This window comes from Zerene cesonia, chromosome 2 (assembly GCF_012273895.1).
Source record: "Zerene cesonia ecotype Mississippi chromosome 2, Zerene_cesonia_1.1, whole genome shotgun sequence".
Classification (NCBI taxonomy): domain Eukaryota; kingdom Metazoa; phylum Arthropoda; class Insecta; order Lepidoptera; family Pieridae; genus Zerene; species Zerene cesonia.
Window position 1 is genome coordinate 3,301,585 of NC_052103.1, and position 18,663 is coordinate 3,320,247.

Sequence of the window (18,663 nt, forward strand, 5' to 3'; positions counted from 1 at the left end):
AAAAAACACACATCCTTACAAACTTTCGCATTTATAATATTACTAGGATAGTAGGAAGTAGAATTAGTAGGATAGGATATTAGTCGGATTTTCTGTACATACCTACAGTATTCAGTAAATTTGTTTAATGCAATGTTTTTTATTATATTGCAAAAGTCAACTATGAAAATATTTACGTCACACAATTTATATACGGTACTAAACAGAGGCTGCGACGGTCTTTAAAGAGGAGTTTCGATTAAGTTTCCTTCTATCCCCTCTTTGCCTAAAACAGACATAAACTAGCCCTGGTCCTATCCCCGGGCTGTATGCTTTATCCCATCTTTGTACGAAATTTCAACAAGGACGGTCTGTTAGCTTAACCGTATAGCAGACAAGGCCATGTATCTTCACATAAATCCTTCTAGTACAGAAATAAGTATTTCAAATCACAATAAGTCATAACTACTCTTCATACGACAAAATATTACAATGTATTACTTGAAATCGCTGTTTAATTTAAATAATTTTTGCATTTAGCTTAAGATACGTAATTAATTTATCAAACTATTTAAATACAGATTTTTGTTGAGATCTGTCTCATTGTTGTAATGTTATTGAACTATCTATAAGATAAATTAATAAGTTATGAATATGGGTTTAGACAATATGTACGCTTTTTTTCTATAATTTAAACAAAAGCGACTGTATCGTAATATCATATGTGTATTTGTTTAATTTATTTTCGTATGTTCAATTCGTTGTCTAAAACTATGAAATTTGTTTTACTTTTTAACTGTTGAGTTTAGATTCTAGCAAAGGTAAAGTATATTATCAAAAATACAATTTACTAAGGATACTTTTTGCGTTGATTTCTTTCTCTCAACACTTCCTAGAAATTATTTATTTATAACTTTAGATGTTTGTAACAAGCGGTGACTTCAAACATTTACCGTGTTGTTAATAAAAACTATTTTTTTTCTTACTCGGGTATCGTGCTATCTTCGTGCCAAATCTCATACAAATCAATTCAGTGGTTTTGGCGAAGAAGTGACGTTTGTCTTTTTTGTTTGTCTGACAGACACATACATACATTGTTACTTTCGCATTTATAATATTCAGCATGTCGCGAAAGAACACTCAAAGTAAAATAAATATACTTATTAACTAGCGAAGCTGTATGTAGGTAACTATTTAAAAACATCGTATATAAAAATCTTGCTATAATCATCATAATCATTGGTTATTAATTAAATTAGTCTAACACTTACTAAATTTGCATCAGCGTAGGATATATTGTATAAACTCACCAGTTTTACGCATTTTTACTTTATTCAGAAGCGTAAGACGCAAAAAGCACTTACGAATCTCTCGCCGAGTCCGTGACTAAAAAATTATGCGATAAATTTAATGCCACTCTTTGACATGAAACCGCTACGCCGCAACATTTTAATTTTGTAATTAAAGCGCCAGCACTTGTTTATGACATCAGTTAAAAAAAAAAACAAGTTAAGAGAAGTGGGAGGTTTTCATTTTTCCTTTTGACTGTCAGCTATCTCCGTTATTATGATAATTAGGTTGTATAATCAAGGTAGTGGCAATGTTATTATAGTCTAGTTTAATGAACGCCGATTTTGTGCACGCGGTATTGAAATAACAAGCAATTATAAAAGTTGGGAAGTTTTGTTTGTTGCTTATGGAATTTCGTATGTAATTTGGTAACAATGATAAGGATCTTATAATGCGTACTGTTAACAAATATTCATCATCATCATCATAATCATCATCAGCCCATACGTATAGATGTTTTCCTTCACCGTTTCGAGCAGTGGTGATGTTATTCACATGTGCAGATAAATTGAAAAATCAATTTTATTTCCTGCACGCTCGCCCGGTCTCGAACACCGACTTATCGATTTGAAAGTCCGAGGTTCTCACCACTGAGCCACCACTGCTTAACAAATATTATGCCCCTCTAATAAACTACTTTTTGCTTTTTTATACAGTATACTCGCATTAATTGTGAAAATATGTTGGTGTAAAATTAAAATAAATTAAATAATTCTTCAATTTTATTGTGATGATAATCATACGGGACTGGGCGGGTAAACCGATTCGTTACGTAACGCGTTACGGCGCCAGTCTACCTTGCTTCCCTTTCTCTCGTGCTTACGGCAATGGTAAATAGTCTATCTCACTCTAACCCGTAGTATTTCGGACAAAAATTAGTTTGGCGAGGCGAACACTTTTTTTTAGTTTTTCATTTTCATTAATATGAAAGAGAACTTTTTCATTTTTATTAATATTATAAAATTTTCGTTGTAACTAATCATTTACATTTAAAGTTATCAGGGAAGGGTTTCAAAATTTTCAAATAATACCCATTATCTTCTGCACTGTTTCGCTACTAACTTATCGTGAAATGTCAGTAACAGGTTCGTATTGAAGGATTTATTAAACTTTGAATCGTGTGCTCTGAAGCAGAAAAAGTAACTGAAACGTTATTTAGAGTAACTGCCGGAACAACTTCTAAATTAAAACATTTAGCTCTTCTATAGTAATATTATACACAGGAAACGTTTGTATTTTTGTATGTTTGTAACGTTTTCACGCAAAAACCACTGAACCGATTTCGAAAATTCTTTCACAGTTAGAAAGCTGCAACGTCACTGAGTGACATAGCATAAATATGTTCCACGAGCGAACAGCTAGTATTAAATAAACGTCCCAATTACTCTTGATTTTCGTCGTCACTTTAAAATTACCAATTCAATTTGCAGAGTTTCGGTTGCACGCAACGCCACAGACTAATTCTTATTACCGCGATATAACGAATGCGTTTCAGCTGGCAGTTGGTCATTTTATATTCATAAACTATTTCAAAATAATTAGGGGTTGTTTGCTCGTGTCATGTACACGTTGACAGGATTTGCTTTGAGTTTAATCTCTGTTTATCCCTGGTATCAAACGTATCAGCTTTCAATCAATCCAGGCTTTGTACTCTGGCATTTGTGGCAGATTTGTTTTGTGGCGTGGAAAGAGCGTAGCGGTTTGATGGGCTCCGTGTACGCAATAGAAAGAAATGATCCAATGAATGGTAAATGCGTGAGCGTACTGTATTGAGGTTTTCATTGAATTCAGTACAATATTACTTCGTCATGTGCCTCTGATAAATATAGCGGCTAATAATAAATTCCGAAAAACCAACCTATTTTAGTGGATGCTAATAGGCTATTAAAAATACATAAAACGTGAATAATCTATGTTCATTTCATAAGTTCTGAAATACATATAGAATATGTATAAATTAAAAAACATGTTTTTAATTTGAAAAATTTAAATGCAAGGCGATGACGCACTAAACACTTAAGAAAGTTTTTTCGTCTTAACGTCAATCTTTATTGTATAAAATGTATATGAACCTAATTTAATGTTCGCGTGCGGAGTTTTGTAAACAAAAACAATAATAGCTATATTATGTGTCACGAAGAACATTAAATCAAATTTAATTTCTAATCAAGTTGTGTAAATTTAGCTACATTAAACGTATAGCAATAGAAGCCATGAGATGACGCAATTCAAACTCACTGGAACCTTCAAGATTTTACTATGAATTCTTAATTAGGTACTACCCGAATTTATAAAGAATACAAGGTTATATGCCTAATGCAATTAATTCTTAAAATGTAGGTAGCAAGGTAAACAGACACAGGACACGCAGAAGCAGTGCGTCATGAATAAAGTATTGCATAGGCCCACCACTAATTTTCATTAGGTAAGTTTAGGTCCATTGTAACTTTGTCTATAGCGTTAAATATTTTAATAAGCGTGTAATGGTTTTGTTACATTAACGTTAGGGTGTAAAATATGCATTATTTTGGAGGATCCCGTCAGCATATTCACGCGTGTTACAATTTTACCTAGCATTTGTTTATAATATTAAAACGAACTTAATTTCAACGAACTCCTGTCTGGCACAGATTTCTCTTCAGAAACTTACAAAGTTGCTACGCGGTAAGGAAATGTTTTTATACAATGTGTTAATATAATAAAGTGGTGTATTTAAAACTTCCAGCCAAATGCTGTGCTTATACTAGCAATTTTTATTTTAAAAATTGTATAAAACAAATAATCCTACTTCCTACTAATATTATTAATGCGAAAGTTTATAAGGATGTGTGTGTTTGTTGCTCTTTCACGCAAAAACTACTGAACAAATTTTTGTAACGATTTGATTCCTACGGGATACGGACTTACGCAGGTGAAACCCCGGGCAGCAGCTAGTTATCTCATGAAACTAAAAGTGTTTGTTAAGTTAAAATAAAATTTGAAACAACTATCTCTTCATTACTTATGTTATAATAAGCATGTATTTTCATTAGCATATTCACAAACTTATTCATTATTTGCAGTATATTATGAAGGATGAATTATTATCATTCTCCAAGGACATGAATAAATAAGCAATATTTTAATAAATTTCGCTCGTAAGTACGCAGTACGTCGAAATTATTATCGTCTAAGTGAAGTCAACTGTTAATTAATAAACTTCGTATGACAGATATTTTAAATATTACCAGTGTGGTTGATGCCTCGGGCTGTGGCTGAAATTACCATAAAATAACTGTTTCAAGTAATAATTTTTTACGCTCATACAAAATTTAATCGAGCCTTGAATGTGTGTAAAAGGAGCTTTAAAACCTTGTGATTGTGTTTATGTTATACTAGCTATTGCCCGCGGCTTCACTTGGGTGGTGAAAACTATAAGCCGTCAAACATGTCACAATTTTAACATAGCGCCATCTATCGGAATTTATAATTTTCGTAGTGATTCAAATGCGCATCATAATAGACCTGCACAAGGGAATGAGACATTATCCCCCGATAAAAATAACTTGCCAAATGACTTCCTCAAAGAAAACCAACACTATCACTATTCATGATTACTAACGATTTTCTTAAGAATACCTATAGTTAGCGTTGTAAATAAAACAAAAATATAAACTGTACCTGATGATGTTTCGACACCGTTCGTAAGTTTTGTAATTAAATTAAAAATTATAAATTGGATAAAGGTGAAAAACTCACCAATAGCACCTTGTTGAATATAAAATTACAATGATAAAAATAGAAATCAAGCATAATATATTGCCTACAGAAAATATTACCAATAAACTGTGATAATATGTATTTCATAGAATTCAGAAAAATAAATAAATTTTTGGAGTTAGCAGCATTTTTCGAATAAAAAATTTAACATCAATTTAAATAAAAATTCAGTGCTAATCGTAAGTTGTTTAGGGAATAAAAATAAATGTTGTGCATACACTATGATTGAGTGAGTTTGGTTGCACTTATAAGTCGATGTTTGCTTAATATAAAATAATAAAAGAACACAGTCTCATTATCTTGTCTATTCTGTCATAGTTAGCCTTTATAACCGACATAATAAATGTGGTAGTCGAGCACGCTTCGGCACGAATTGGGCCAGCTCGCACCGGGGAAATACCACACCCCCACAGAAGACCGGCGTGAAATAGCATTCTGCTGTGTTTCGTTCGGTGAGTGGGGGAGCCGGAGGCCCATATCCTTTTCCCTCCCTCCCCAATCCTTTCCTTTATTCCTCTCGCCAATCCTTTCTTAAACCCTTCCCAAAAAGTCGGCAATCCATTTATAGAGGCGTAAGGTCTGCAATGGACCTTATGCCTCTACAAATGTTCATGGGCGGTGGTAGCGCTTACCATCAGGCGACCCACCAGCTCCATTGATGACTGACATAAAAAAAAAATAAATAAGATTAGATTTAAAAGCTACTATTATTATTATGTTACAGTATATTTGAAGATGAGCGTAATATAAATTTTTGAATGCAGAATAAACTTCGCGTCTTGAACTGTCTGAACGAAATTCAGTCAGTTCCATTCACCTATATATTTATAGTTGAACTCGTAATGTCATCTATTTCTAATAGATAATACACATGTTTAGTAATATACCAGTTTAACCTCATTCTACAAATCTAAATTGGCATTTTTTTAATGAAATTATGAATGTTTTGAGAGTATGAGTTTTGTATCTCCTAAACACATTAACCTTTTCATTGTGAGCCATTAAGATAAATCTGAAATTGTATTAGTTTGACCGTCATTGTATTTTCGAGTAAAGAATGAAGTGACAGAGTGATATGGGTCAGCGGAGTTCTATAATAAAGTCCATTAGAAATCTAAAATATATATTGACTTCGAAAATGTTATTTTCGCCTTGATTGTGTAAAAGATTTAATATTTGAGATTTTTCCACGGTTTACAATATTCCTGTCACGTAATTGTGTCGGGCTTGATTATAAGGGTGAATTTAAATTCTAGGTCCAGATACTAAATAACGAAGTATAAATTGTTTTTTTTTAATGTTCCTTTACAAAATATTTTGTACTTCATTTAAATCTGGATAGTCTAACATATGTTTTTTTTTTTCTTATATCTTGATCTATTATATGATCGTTATGGTGACGAAACAAAATGAATACCTCAAATTCTTCGCATGCAATCTTTTTTAACATTCTGTTAGCAAACTCCATGGTTATAATTTTTGTATGTACTTGAGCACTTTTGTCTATTAGCACGCGTCCCATCTATGGGCTAGATCCCATCTACAAAAAGAATACTAGACAATGCTAAACAAAATGCTACCTAATCTGTAATCAGAACACAGCGCAGTAAATATTTGTATCTATTATCAAGGGCGGGTGTCACGTAGCATAGTCATTTGTGATCCCACCACGTGTCACGTTTTGCCGACTCCAAAGATTGTTTGCTACTAATGACTTTCTTCCACAAAGGGCTCCCAAATGACGTTCTAGTTTGGATATTTTTGATATATGTGATTTGAATTGGAATTGTATTAGTAGGGTGGTTAGTTGAAAGTTTATTAAAATATTATTTGAAGCTGGCTTGCCGTCCGCACTGCGTGACAGGGAGACATATTTCCATCAACTTCTTCACTCGGATCTAGTTTTGTTTATGTTTCCTTTACCGTAAATCTTTTCCAAACTTTTGTCTATCTCTGTTCCATATTTTATCAAAAGATGAATGTAATAAAAATGGAAAAAAGTTGAATATTATGCAATTATTAACTTATATGATCCGCTTTTCATATTTTGCTGTAAATTGCCAGTACATAACACACAGCTTAAAGCATAAGTAGTATAATTAGTCACATAAACTTTCACAACTATTTTCAACGTGTTTACCACAAGTTTATAATCTCGATTGGCTGAAACTGTAAGTAATTTTCGTGTCGAGAGGTTGCGCCTGCGTAATAACTCCCCTGAGATGGAACTTTCGGCGAAATTAACAAAGTTCCGCCACTCATAGTAGCGGGATTCGTTCTGGGCTGTTATGAAATTTGATAAAAAATGACATGCGATTTGTTGCTTGCTGCTGTATCACAGATGCCCGACGTCATGTGAATCCTTACTTAATTGTATTATTATATAAATAGGAAAGTGAGTTTGTTATTCTTTCACGTCAAAACGGAGCGGTTTTGTGTATTTAGACAATTAGAAGATTAGAGATACATGGGCTACTTTGTGTAGCGGGGAAACATTTAATTCCGTTGGACCATCTATTATGAGGTGCATTTGAATCACTTCATTAATTTCAAAATTCTGATAGATGGTGCTAAACATATTGTGAGACATATATGTCAACTATGAACTTTATTTTTTATGTCATCGTCGGTAATAGAGCTGGTGGGTCGCCTGATGGTAGGCGGTGGTAGCGCGCGGTATGAATATTTGGAGAGGCGTAAGGTCGATTACAGACCTTACGCCAATCCAAATGGATTGCTGACATCAAATTGGAAAGGGATTAAGAAAGGATTGTTCAAGGCGGAGGATATGGGCCTCCGGCTCCCCCACTCGCCGAACGAAACACAGCAGTATGCTATTTCACTCTTCTGTGGGGGTGTGGTACTTCCCCGGTGCGAGCTGGCCTGTAATACATTGAACACGTGAGCAAACCCACGGTTAACATATTATTTAAAATGTAAGACCTGAGAATGTTCCAGTAAAATAAAAATTTAAATCGATTCAAATCAGTCCAGTAAAATAAAGATATGAAAGCAGTGGTAATTTTTCATGTTTTAGAAGTGGTACCTTATTAGATTAGCAGAGTTTTTTCAAATAATTAGGGACGTAATCATAATTTAGACATTGTTCAAGACAAAGAACTAATCAACAGAAACCAAAAGAAAGGTGGAAAATTTGCTACATCAAAAACCAGGATCGTCAAACAATAGCCTAGAATTGTGTTGATCACAATGTAATGAGAAAACATCGGAAGCGCAACCCATACATAATATCATCTTGAAGCTTTCACAGTAATTGCTTACTTACCAATATTGAAAATATTTTTTACTCAATTGTTTTCTTAAAGTGAAATATCACTCGATGAAACTATATATATACTAGCTGCGCCCCGCGGTTTCACCCGCGTAAGTCCGTATCCCGTAGGAATATCGGGATAAAAAATAGATGTTGGCCGATTCTCAGACCTACCCAATATGCTTACCAAATTTCAGAGGAATCGGTCAAGCCGTTTCGGAGGAGTATGGCAACGAAAACTGTGACACGAGAATTTTATATATATAGATATACTATAGATATTTGTGATGTGGTAGTAGAGCACGCTTCGGCACGAATTGGGCCAGCTCGCACCGGGGAAGTACCACACCCTCACAGAAAACCGGCGTGAAATAATAGCTTGCTATTGTGTTTCGTACGGTGAGTGGGGGAGCCAGAGGCCTATTTCCTTCTCCTAGCCCTTCCCAGTCCATTCCTTCTTTCCAGTCATCAATCCTTTCCTTATCCTTTATCCCTTAAAAGCGGGCAGCGCATTTACAGAGGTCTAAGCCTCTGCGAATGTTCATGGGCGGTGGTGATCGTTTACCACCAGGCGAACCACCAGCTCAGTTGCCCGCTCTGACATTAAAAAAAAAAATACTGTTACAAATGCTGGATTGTACAACAAAGTTACACAGTGTGAAGGATTTCGCGAGAAAACTGCTTTTTTGCCAGAAAACGTTTCTTGTTAAATATGTGTAATAACGGCTTGAGGTCACGAGGGATTTACTTTGAATTACTTTTCAATCATAGAATTGGTGTTTTTGCTGTATATAACTTTCTTCGATCTTCCTTTTATTGGTATGAATTTGATTTATCTTTTATACTAATAATACGAAGTTAAAGATTTTGATTATTTGTACGCGCTTATCTCAAGAACTACTGGAGCGGTTTCAAAATTTTTTTAGCGTTGGATGTGTACGTACTACGGGTGAAGCTGGGGCGTACCTCTTGTTGTAATTTAAAGTTTATTAACATTTAGTTTTAATTTTAGTTATATAATATAGTTAGTTCATATTCATAGTATAATAAGTCACAATCATCTCATTTATTTGGGACTTTCAAATTGTTAAAAAAATTAGGTACCCACCCCGTAAATTAAGAAAATTGTCTTTTATCCATAAAAATAGGGCAATAATGTCGATTTTGAATAACTAGCAATTGGTTTTTGTTTTGTAATGTCTGAATTCAGGTAAGATAAGGGTTTGTAACGAAAACACTAGATACGTTTAAAAATAATTTAATCCGAGTTAATTTATTTATTAATTTAAACTAAAAAAACAAGAATACAATAAACAGAAAAAATACATCGTTTGTACAAGAGGCTTATAGCTTAACAGCGATCTCTGCCAGGCAATCTAGTAGGAAAGGAAATGTACGAAGTTCTGGGATAGTGCAAAAGCAAAAAAAAACAAATTTCTTTCGTTAATCTATATGCATATAGAATATGGAATCTCCTTATACTGCTATATGGAGATTCAGCAAAACTGTGAAGTGGAGAAATAATTCACAGTTCTGAAGATTTCGAACTTACAATTTACAAGTGTGTTCTTGCAGCTTTCGTGCAGCTTTAGTGTTAATGAATGATCGGAAAGTAGGGTTGGCAAAAGAGAAAAAATTCGGGATTGAATTAAGTTATCTCTGGTTTCAGAGTTTTTAAAAGCTTTACATTTGCTTTTGAAGTTCCATCCTTGTCTATGTTCATCGTCACTATCTGTCTATCAATATAAAATTTATAAGCGCAGAAAACGTAAAGGACTCGCACTATAATATTTATAACATTGGTTTATTATGTACTTTTTATTGGGTTACTATACCAAATTTAAAATATGTCTTTTTCAATGTGTTTTTTTTGTATTTTAATACTTTTAAGTCGTATGAATTATATAACATTTTTAGACAAGACAAGGCAAGATTATAAAGGAATAATTAGCTAACAATGAATAATCGCATTTAGTTTTGTCTATATTCGTTTAGGTACATAAATTCTGTATACAACACTACTAAAATATACATCGATATACAAGTTTGTTATAATTTGATTTGTAATAAGTATCAAAAATCTAAATATATAATAAAAAGTAAGCTATTTGTTAAATCCTATCCTACCCTAATATCTCTGTGCCAAATGTCATCCAGATCAATCAACTGTTTCAAGTGAAACATCCACAAGATTTTAATAAGTACATACTCATAAACAGTTCTGCAATTCGTAGTAGAAACATAATGATCAAAACCGTCAACAATATTTCCACGTCAGTCCCCTGCTGAAATACGGATGTGGCAACCCTATCTCGGTAAGATCTTAACTTGAATGCCCGATGCATTAATTAATGAACTTCATTTATCAACTACTTAAACAACTCGGTGCCGTCAAACTTGTTTGTGGTCTAACGAACTGAGTTTACAATTTCCTTGCATATTTTTATTTGCAACTTTCATCTGCGCAATAAATTTTTATGGAGGTATAATTTGTTCCGTTTTTCGCTGAAAAATTTCGCTTCTAGAAGTTCTCAAATGATACTTTAAGAAGTTTTTCTATACGGACACTATTTTATAAACAGATGCCACGATGAGTTGGGAATTTGTATAAAGCATAGAATTTATAGTTTACTCTCTATATCTTTGCCCCACGGAAAATGTTTTTCATATCTGAGAACTTTAGAGAAGTTGCTGTTAAATTCTTAAAGCGCATTTTCAAATGAAATATATTAAAGTTAGAAAACATCTGCTCATATGTTTAATACCGCTAGAGGTTTTTAATTTGAATTGTATGGCAGTTATGATGATGATGAATTAAAAAAAAAAAGATTTTAACAAGGAATCGAAAGTATTCAATTCAATAATATAACATATAGAGCGCGCTCTTTTTTCAGCTCTCAACGAAATTTGATACATTTTTATATAACGTGAAATATATTGTAGTGTTTTTAAAAATTCTCCGTTTTTTGTTATGTTTAAGAATGTGTTTCTCTTATCTTTCTTTAATTGCTTTGTCTGCGTACGTACGTTTGCATAAACACGTTATCTGTGTACTGAAATATATATATATATATATATATATATATATATATATATATATATATATATATATATATATATATATATATATATATATATATATATATATATATATATATATATATATATATATATATATATATATATATATATATATATTATATAAGCTATGCGTATCATTTTTTGGGTATGTCTTATTCTATGTGTCCTAACGTAATTAAACGCTATATTAATTATAAAATGTGATCAAATGAATTTATGCATGTGATTTGCGAATTTATGCAAAAAAAAATAAATAAATCGAACACTCACACACACACACAAATGTTAAATATCCTATCAGTCATTTCGTTTTTATATGTGTTGTTATTTAAAAAAAATCGTATTGAGGTTAAATTTGTTCTACCATAGCCACAATGTAATTAAACTTTCTAATGTATCGTCTAATTACTATCATTTACTAAATAGGATGTGTTCATCGCTACGTGGCTAATACTATTGAGGGTAGTTGGCGAATTCGACGACCCACTTAGTATTAAATTGATTAAGTGGGACACAGATAATGGTCGTCTTTGATCTAACTTCCATTAAATGCTACATTTATTAGGACATTAATATTGTTTGGATAGACATAAATTAAGAGTCTATCTGCTTCTTCTATTGATTGAGATTAAGCTCTAAGCTCATGATCATAAGGTTTCTTTTAGTTTTATCGCTTTCGTATCACAGGCGTTAGCACACTATCACACTAATATTATAAATGTGAAAGTTTGTTTTTTTGGATGTTTGTCCGTCAATCTCGCTGAAACTACTGAACAGATTTTGATGAAATTTGGTATACAGACAGGGTAGTTATTATATATTTAAGAAAAATCAAGAACCGTAATAACACTGCATAACGTTTTATTGTCTATTATAAGCTCATATATATTCAAGAAACTAGTAAATCTGTCATGAAACAAAAGAATTGTACTTTTAAAATACATAAGAGGCGTTGCATAAAAGCCCTTTATTGTTACAGGTGACAGAAGTCAAGTCAAGTGGATGGGACGTCTATGGAACTGAGGTTCATTTAAATGTATGTAAAAATATTTGTTCCCATTTCTATATGAGAGAATAACTGAAGTTCAGATTTTCTTTAGATTTAACATCTTCTTTTAATGTTGAAAGATTCACATAGATTTCGCATGCTACTTTCATTCGACTTTTTGTTTAAATTCTTCAATTAGTTTTATAGTGCTCTGTTTTTTTGTACATAAATGTTATTTTTTTGTTAATTACGTTTTTTTGTGCTCAGTACAGAGGCGTGTAATACGTGTGTGTATGTGACTCTGTGTCGACAGAGCCGGCTGAGATCAATGATTCATCAATTATATCAAAGAACGTCATTTTAGCTTTAATTGCAGCCCTATTTTTGGTATTTTTATTCATTAAGTCATAGGGATAATAGCTGGAAACATTTAAATGTGAATTACAATACATTAGATGTCTATAAATCTATCTAAACAAATGCCATATAGCGACATCCATAATTTTTTTAAATTACTCCAGATAGCGACTATATTCTCATATCTTTAATGAAAACTGTATTTTTAGTAGGTATATACAAACATTTAATAATATGGTCATTTTTCACAGTTAATACGTATTTCGTTACCGAATAATATCGATTATTTTATCAATATAAAAGTGATAGAGAAATAATTTTTGATGAGTCCAAAATGTTTGATCATGTCAAAATAGATATGATTTTAATTAGCTTGTGTTAGATTAGAGATTGAAGCTCGGCCTTTTTAAAGAAATTGTAAAACATATAAAAAAACTCTTTCCAAATAGACTGAAGGTATACTTCATAATTAAATCACTTTAGTAAGTTTAGTACCGCATAACCCAAATTACATATCAATCAAACTTCAAAGGGAGGCAAACACTTCAAAAACTAGTTAAAATTAAATTATATTTGTGGTTACGAAACTTAGTGTAAACCAATCGGCTGTTTATGTTTGGGTCAGGTACAATAATGTTTATTATTTATGCATAAATAATAAGCTTTGTATATGCTATATCAAGCGATATAAGGAAACCATCGATAACGGATCGAGAAAAAGTATTATATTTATGTATATTTTTAGTTTTCTCTTATTTTATATAATACTAGCTGCGCCTCGCGGTTTCACCCGCGTATGTCCGTGTCCCGTAGGAATACTGGGATAAAAAATTACCTATATGTTATTTCAGTTGTCCAGCTATCTTCGTACCAAATTTCATTGCAATTGGTTCAGTAGTTTTTGTGTGAAAGAGCAACAAACACACACACATCCTTACAAACTTTCGCATTTATAATATTCGTAGGATTATCATACTGGAAAATTTATTAGAAAACAATGTTTTTAACGGTTAGGTCAACTTACAATATTTGGAATTTTGCCAACTATGAGTAATGGAGCAAATTTCGATCCAAGAAAAATAACTGTAATTTGATTTGTATCAATTTCGCTTCATTTAGCTAAAGCGTATACCTACTAGTGAATTTCCAGCCACTAACCAAATGATAAAATCCTTTATATCTGACACCTAAGGAATATAAAGAATCGTTCAGTTCGCTTCCTATAAAATTTAATGAAACATTCCAAAGATGTTTCTAGAAATAAAGTTAATGAAAGAAAACCAAATATTTAACAAAAGATACGAACAGTTTAGGTAATAAAGTCTGAAACCAATGAGAGTCTTAAGACGCTCAGGCGAGTTCCTCGTTTACGAAATTTACTTTCTCGATCTATGTTTTAAATTTTAAATGTTTTCTGAGCTTTGCTATTGTGAGAACACTTACTCATGGAGTAGCTTTTACCAGTAATTTCTTTTAAAAAGAATTCACTTGTTTAGTTCTATAATATAATTTAATGGGTAGACCCTTTAATATTCATTTAAATATAAACAATTTATATTTAATAGCGTATCATCGATTATTTCTAATGGACATATATTTCTAGATAAAAAAACTTTCAAAGAAGATTTCATCTAAATCTACTTAGGTACTAAGAAGAGCATTTAGCAAACGTAATGCTTTTAATGAACAGCATCCAGGCACTCAGTTACAGCTCTTAGGTCTACTTTACGATGGGTTGACCACAAAGGGGCTAATAGTAGTGTATTTAACACATTTCACGAAATAAACTCGGTGCGATGTACAAATTCCAGTGCCACCAGATGATTGATTGATGAGGTTAGTTCGTGGCTGGCCCTTTGTGACCCAAAACTTTTTGTTTACGGGACACTGTGGGAATTTTCAGTTTGTTTGTCCAGCTAAACTTGTAGAGACTTGGTAGAAAACATTGGTCTAGATTCAGAAGTTTATTTGGAGCGGAGAAATGATGATTGCTAAGCGATAGATTTGATTCAAACGGAATTTCATTATTTTCTGCTCCATTAAGTGATTGGGTATTTGGATATATTTGCAGTTTTGAGATGCCATATAATTTCTGATTCTATTTTGATTATTATAGACTTTGAATGCTCTAAAATCGTTTGTTTTGCTAACCGTTAATACTCCTCTTTTTATTTGATGTATACGTTCAAATAATCCCAAAAGATTTCTTAATTTAAATAACGAAATATTGTAACAATTTACGGTCTGACCCTATGTAACGTGACTGATCATATGTGACGTGAATACAAAAACTGATATTATTAAAAAAAATCTGTAGATTAATCAAAGCCAAGAAAACTCCGAGGCAAAGTTAAACCGGACTTTCCTTACGCTGAAGCATCAAATTATTACAAGAATGCATCTCCAGATTCCTGGTTCGGACGCCGTAAGCCGGTTGAAATACCTTTATTCCATAATTCATGAACATTAGTCCTCATGAAGGTAACATAAGACGTTTAAATAAATAACCCCAGCATAATATCCCTTGAGAGGCAAGATGGCTGCCGACCGCGCCAGTAATAAAATTATAGGATGCTTGTATCAGATATCAAATTATTGAGATTGCCAGTTATCTTGATAATTTTATTACGCTTTTTTCCCGGGTAATACGATGTGATCAGCTAATTGTGTTTTTAATATATATGTTAGAGTCTGTCTGTTGTAAGTGATATATGAATGTATCGATATTAGCGCAACTACAGCTAATCATATCGTAAGTGGAAATTAAAGAAATTACACAGAAATACAGTTTTTAGTACAGAAATAATTTGCTTTTCAAGTCTATTGAATTCATTTTGTGATATCGTTTTATTAGGAATTTTACTAAAATATAGCCTATTTCCCTTACCCTTCCCAGTCCTTTCCTTTATTCCTTTCGGTATTCCTTCCTTATTCCTTTCCATTTAAAGGCGAAAATCCACATCAAACGACCATACGATTCTGAAAATGTCCATGATCAGGCGACTCACCAGCTCCATCTATATATATTATACTAGACGCACGTCCCGGCTCCGCTTGGATATCATGATTCCTGTTTTATCCGAAGGGAGCATTTAATGGGGATAAATGGTATCCTATCACCCAAGTCAGCTCATACCCTGTCTGTATATCGAATTTCATCAAAATCCGTTGTGTAGTTTCAGCGTGATTGACGGACAAACATCCAAACAAACAAACTTTCACATTTATAATATTACTATGATACTTTTTTATTATGGATCAAGCAGGAATTTGAACACCGAATGCAAAATGGAAAATATAATATTTAACTCGCGGTCCGCCCCGCCTCCACCCGTGGTACATATATAGTCAATAGCCTTCCTCAATAAATAGGCTATTTAACACGGAAAGAATTTTTCAAATAGGACCAGTACTTCCTGAGATTTGTGCGTTCAAACAAACAAACTCATCAGCTATTTTATAATATTAGTCTAGATAACACACTAATTACAACATTGTATTCTTATAATAGTACCAATACGTATGCGAGTATGATATTCCTTTTATAAAAAGACAATTTTATTAAAACTTGAATTCACAGAGCAGCGCATTCACGTAACACCTCGTTTACAAATAACGTGCGAACAAAGTTTTCCCTTGTTACAACGGTTTCACGAATCTAATGACTAGCGCGATGCTTTTTTATATTATTACTTCGAGTTGTATTTTTAACACTGTCATTTGTGCTCACGTGTGCTCATAAATACAGTACGTTTTAGGCACAGAAATGAGAACTAAAAACTTTAATCAATTATTTATCAAATCAATTATATATCAGGCGACCGAGTTCCAATGCCGAAATTGATTAAAAAATGACACATATACGGCTAAGAAATATTATAAATTCCTGCATATATTATAAAGGAGTATTAAATATATTAAGTAAATTGGATTTATTAGCTTACGGATTAAAGGATTTTCCATTACGTTTACTGTAAGGGTTTTATTTGATTGCTGTTTTGCTAATGTCCAATTGCTATATTCTATCTGAATGGTTTAGATATTAACCTTTTACGTTTTATTTGTAGGACATTATGGCTTAATTTAAAAAATTATGATCGTGCCAATGACTAATGTTTGTATGTTCGCTGTCAGCATTTAGGATAACAATCACACATTTCAATGCTATAAAACTAAAAATTAAAATCACATATTAATTCCATTTGTTTCAATTGACACATCACGCGCATTCACAGCGATTAATCAAACCAGTACCCGGATGACCGAGCTTTGCTCGGTATTTTTTATTTTTTTTGTTTCTTTATAAATTGTGTTTTTTGGAAATTTTATTCGCCAAAAAATAGTATTATTATTCGCCAATAGATGTCAGGAAGAGTCATAATAAATTGGGACTACCCAGTTTGTTAAAAATGTAAGTTTAAGTCGATAACGAATATGACATTTTCTAAAAAAGATTCCTAGCTAGATCGATTTATCGCCCCCGAAACCCCCTATATACTAAATTTCATGAAAATCGTTGGAGCCGATTCCGAGATATATATATATATGATATATATATGTATATATGAGATATATATATATATACAAGAATTGCTCGTTTAAAGATATAGAATTAAGACAAAAAGCCATATTATTATTGTAAGTAATTATCTAATATATTAATTTTATAACTAACACTAACAATATTGTTACTATGTATGCGGTAATCCAGCACGTTTTGGCACGAATTGGGCCAGCTCGAACCGGGGAAGTACCACACCCTCACAGAAGACTGGCGTGAAATAGCATTCTGCTGTTGTTACGTAAAAATCGTTTGAACGTTATATAATCTATGTTAATACCTAATAATAATTATTAATTATTATTATTAATTATTACCTATATTTAATTGTGTTTGTCCCATTGTATATTTGAAGCAGGTTTAATTTTCTGAAAAATAAATTATTTTACTTTTTTTTTGTGAAACACGTTTTATAAAATCACGACTAAGTTTGAAATGGTCTTACAATTAAATGTACAAACCAAATAAATTATATCCTTTCTGTTTACTGTTGAGGAAGTCCCTGAGTGAATTACAGGACCTTGTATCAACTAGGGCAATATTCAACGTTATTTCTGCATATTCAACATCAGACGTGGGATGGATTTTGTCCGAACCTATTGCCCCATATTTGCCCACTAAACTTTGAAGAGTCAGATTGAAGGGGTACCACATCTATTGTAAAATTTTGTGAAATTTATAGCGCACTTTGCGCTGACGAACTATTTGTTATGATGATGAAGTGATCAAATTTAATACAATTTCAATATTGTTTATTTTCATATATAGCTCATATAGTCCGATACCTTGAGGCCAAGAACGTGTCATAAGCGAACTGGATTTTCACACGTAGATATACGTTTTCCAATTAATCGAAAATCCAATTATGGATATAAACATCCAATAAAGGTTTATCGGCTCTCACCTTCGAACTGTCAAACATTTCGCACTTCAGTTTTTAATGAATTTATGTATTTACGTGTAATGACGTAATTATTTTTAAGGCATTACGTGCAGGCATGGCGGATGATAAATTTTGGAACGATTTTTAATAGCGGCCATTTGCATGGACACCACGATGCGGTGATAAAGTTATTCAATTTAATGTCACTATTTTGGTTATGCATTATTTATCTATCAATGTATAACTACGTACATCACTACATCACTATGTTTTGGGACACTAGTTATGATAATAAAATAGGGAAAACTTTTTGCTCTCTCTGTTCTCTTTTTGAACACGCTTTCAAACCGACTTAAAAAAGGAGGATGTTATCAATACGATTGTATTTTTTTGTAAAAAGTTACGTGATAAACTTTTTACTGGGTGAATCG

At 32.4% G+C, this 18,663-nt stretch overlaps 1 long non-coding RNA gene across 1 annotated transcript in view; it reads left to right on the forward strand.

The window, feature by feature from the left end:
• Positions 1 to 18,663, forward strand: part of LOC119834793 — a 177,094-nt gene that overhangs the window by 113,640 nt on the left and 44,791 nt on the right. Inside the window, exon 4 of the long non-coding RNA XR_005288022.1 lies at positions 12,423 to 12,479. This is a non-coding gene — a long non-coding RNA (uncharacterized LOC119834793). The remainder of the gene's footprint in view (positions 1 to 12,422; positions 12,480 to 18,663) is intronic.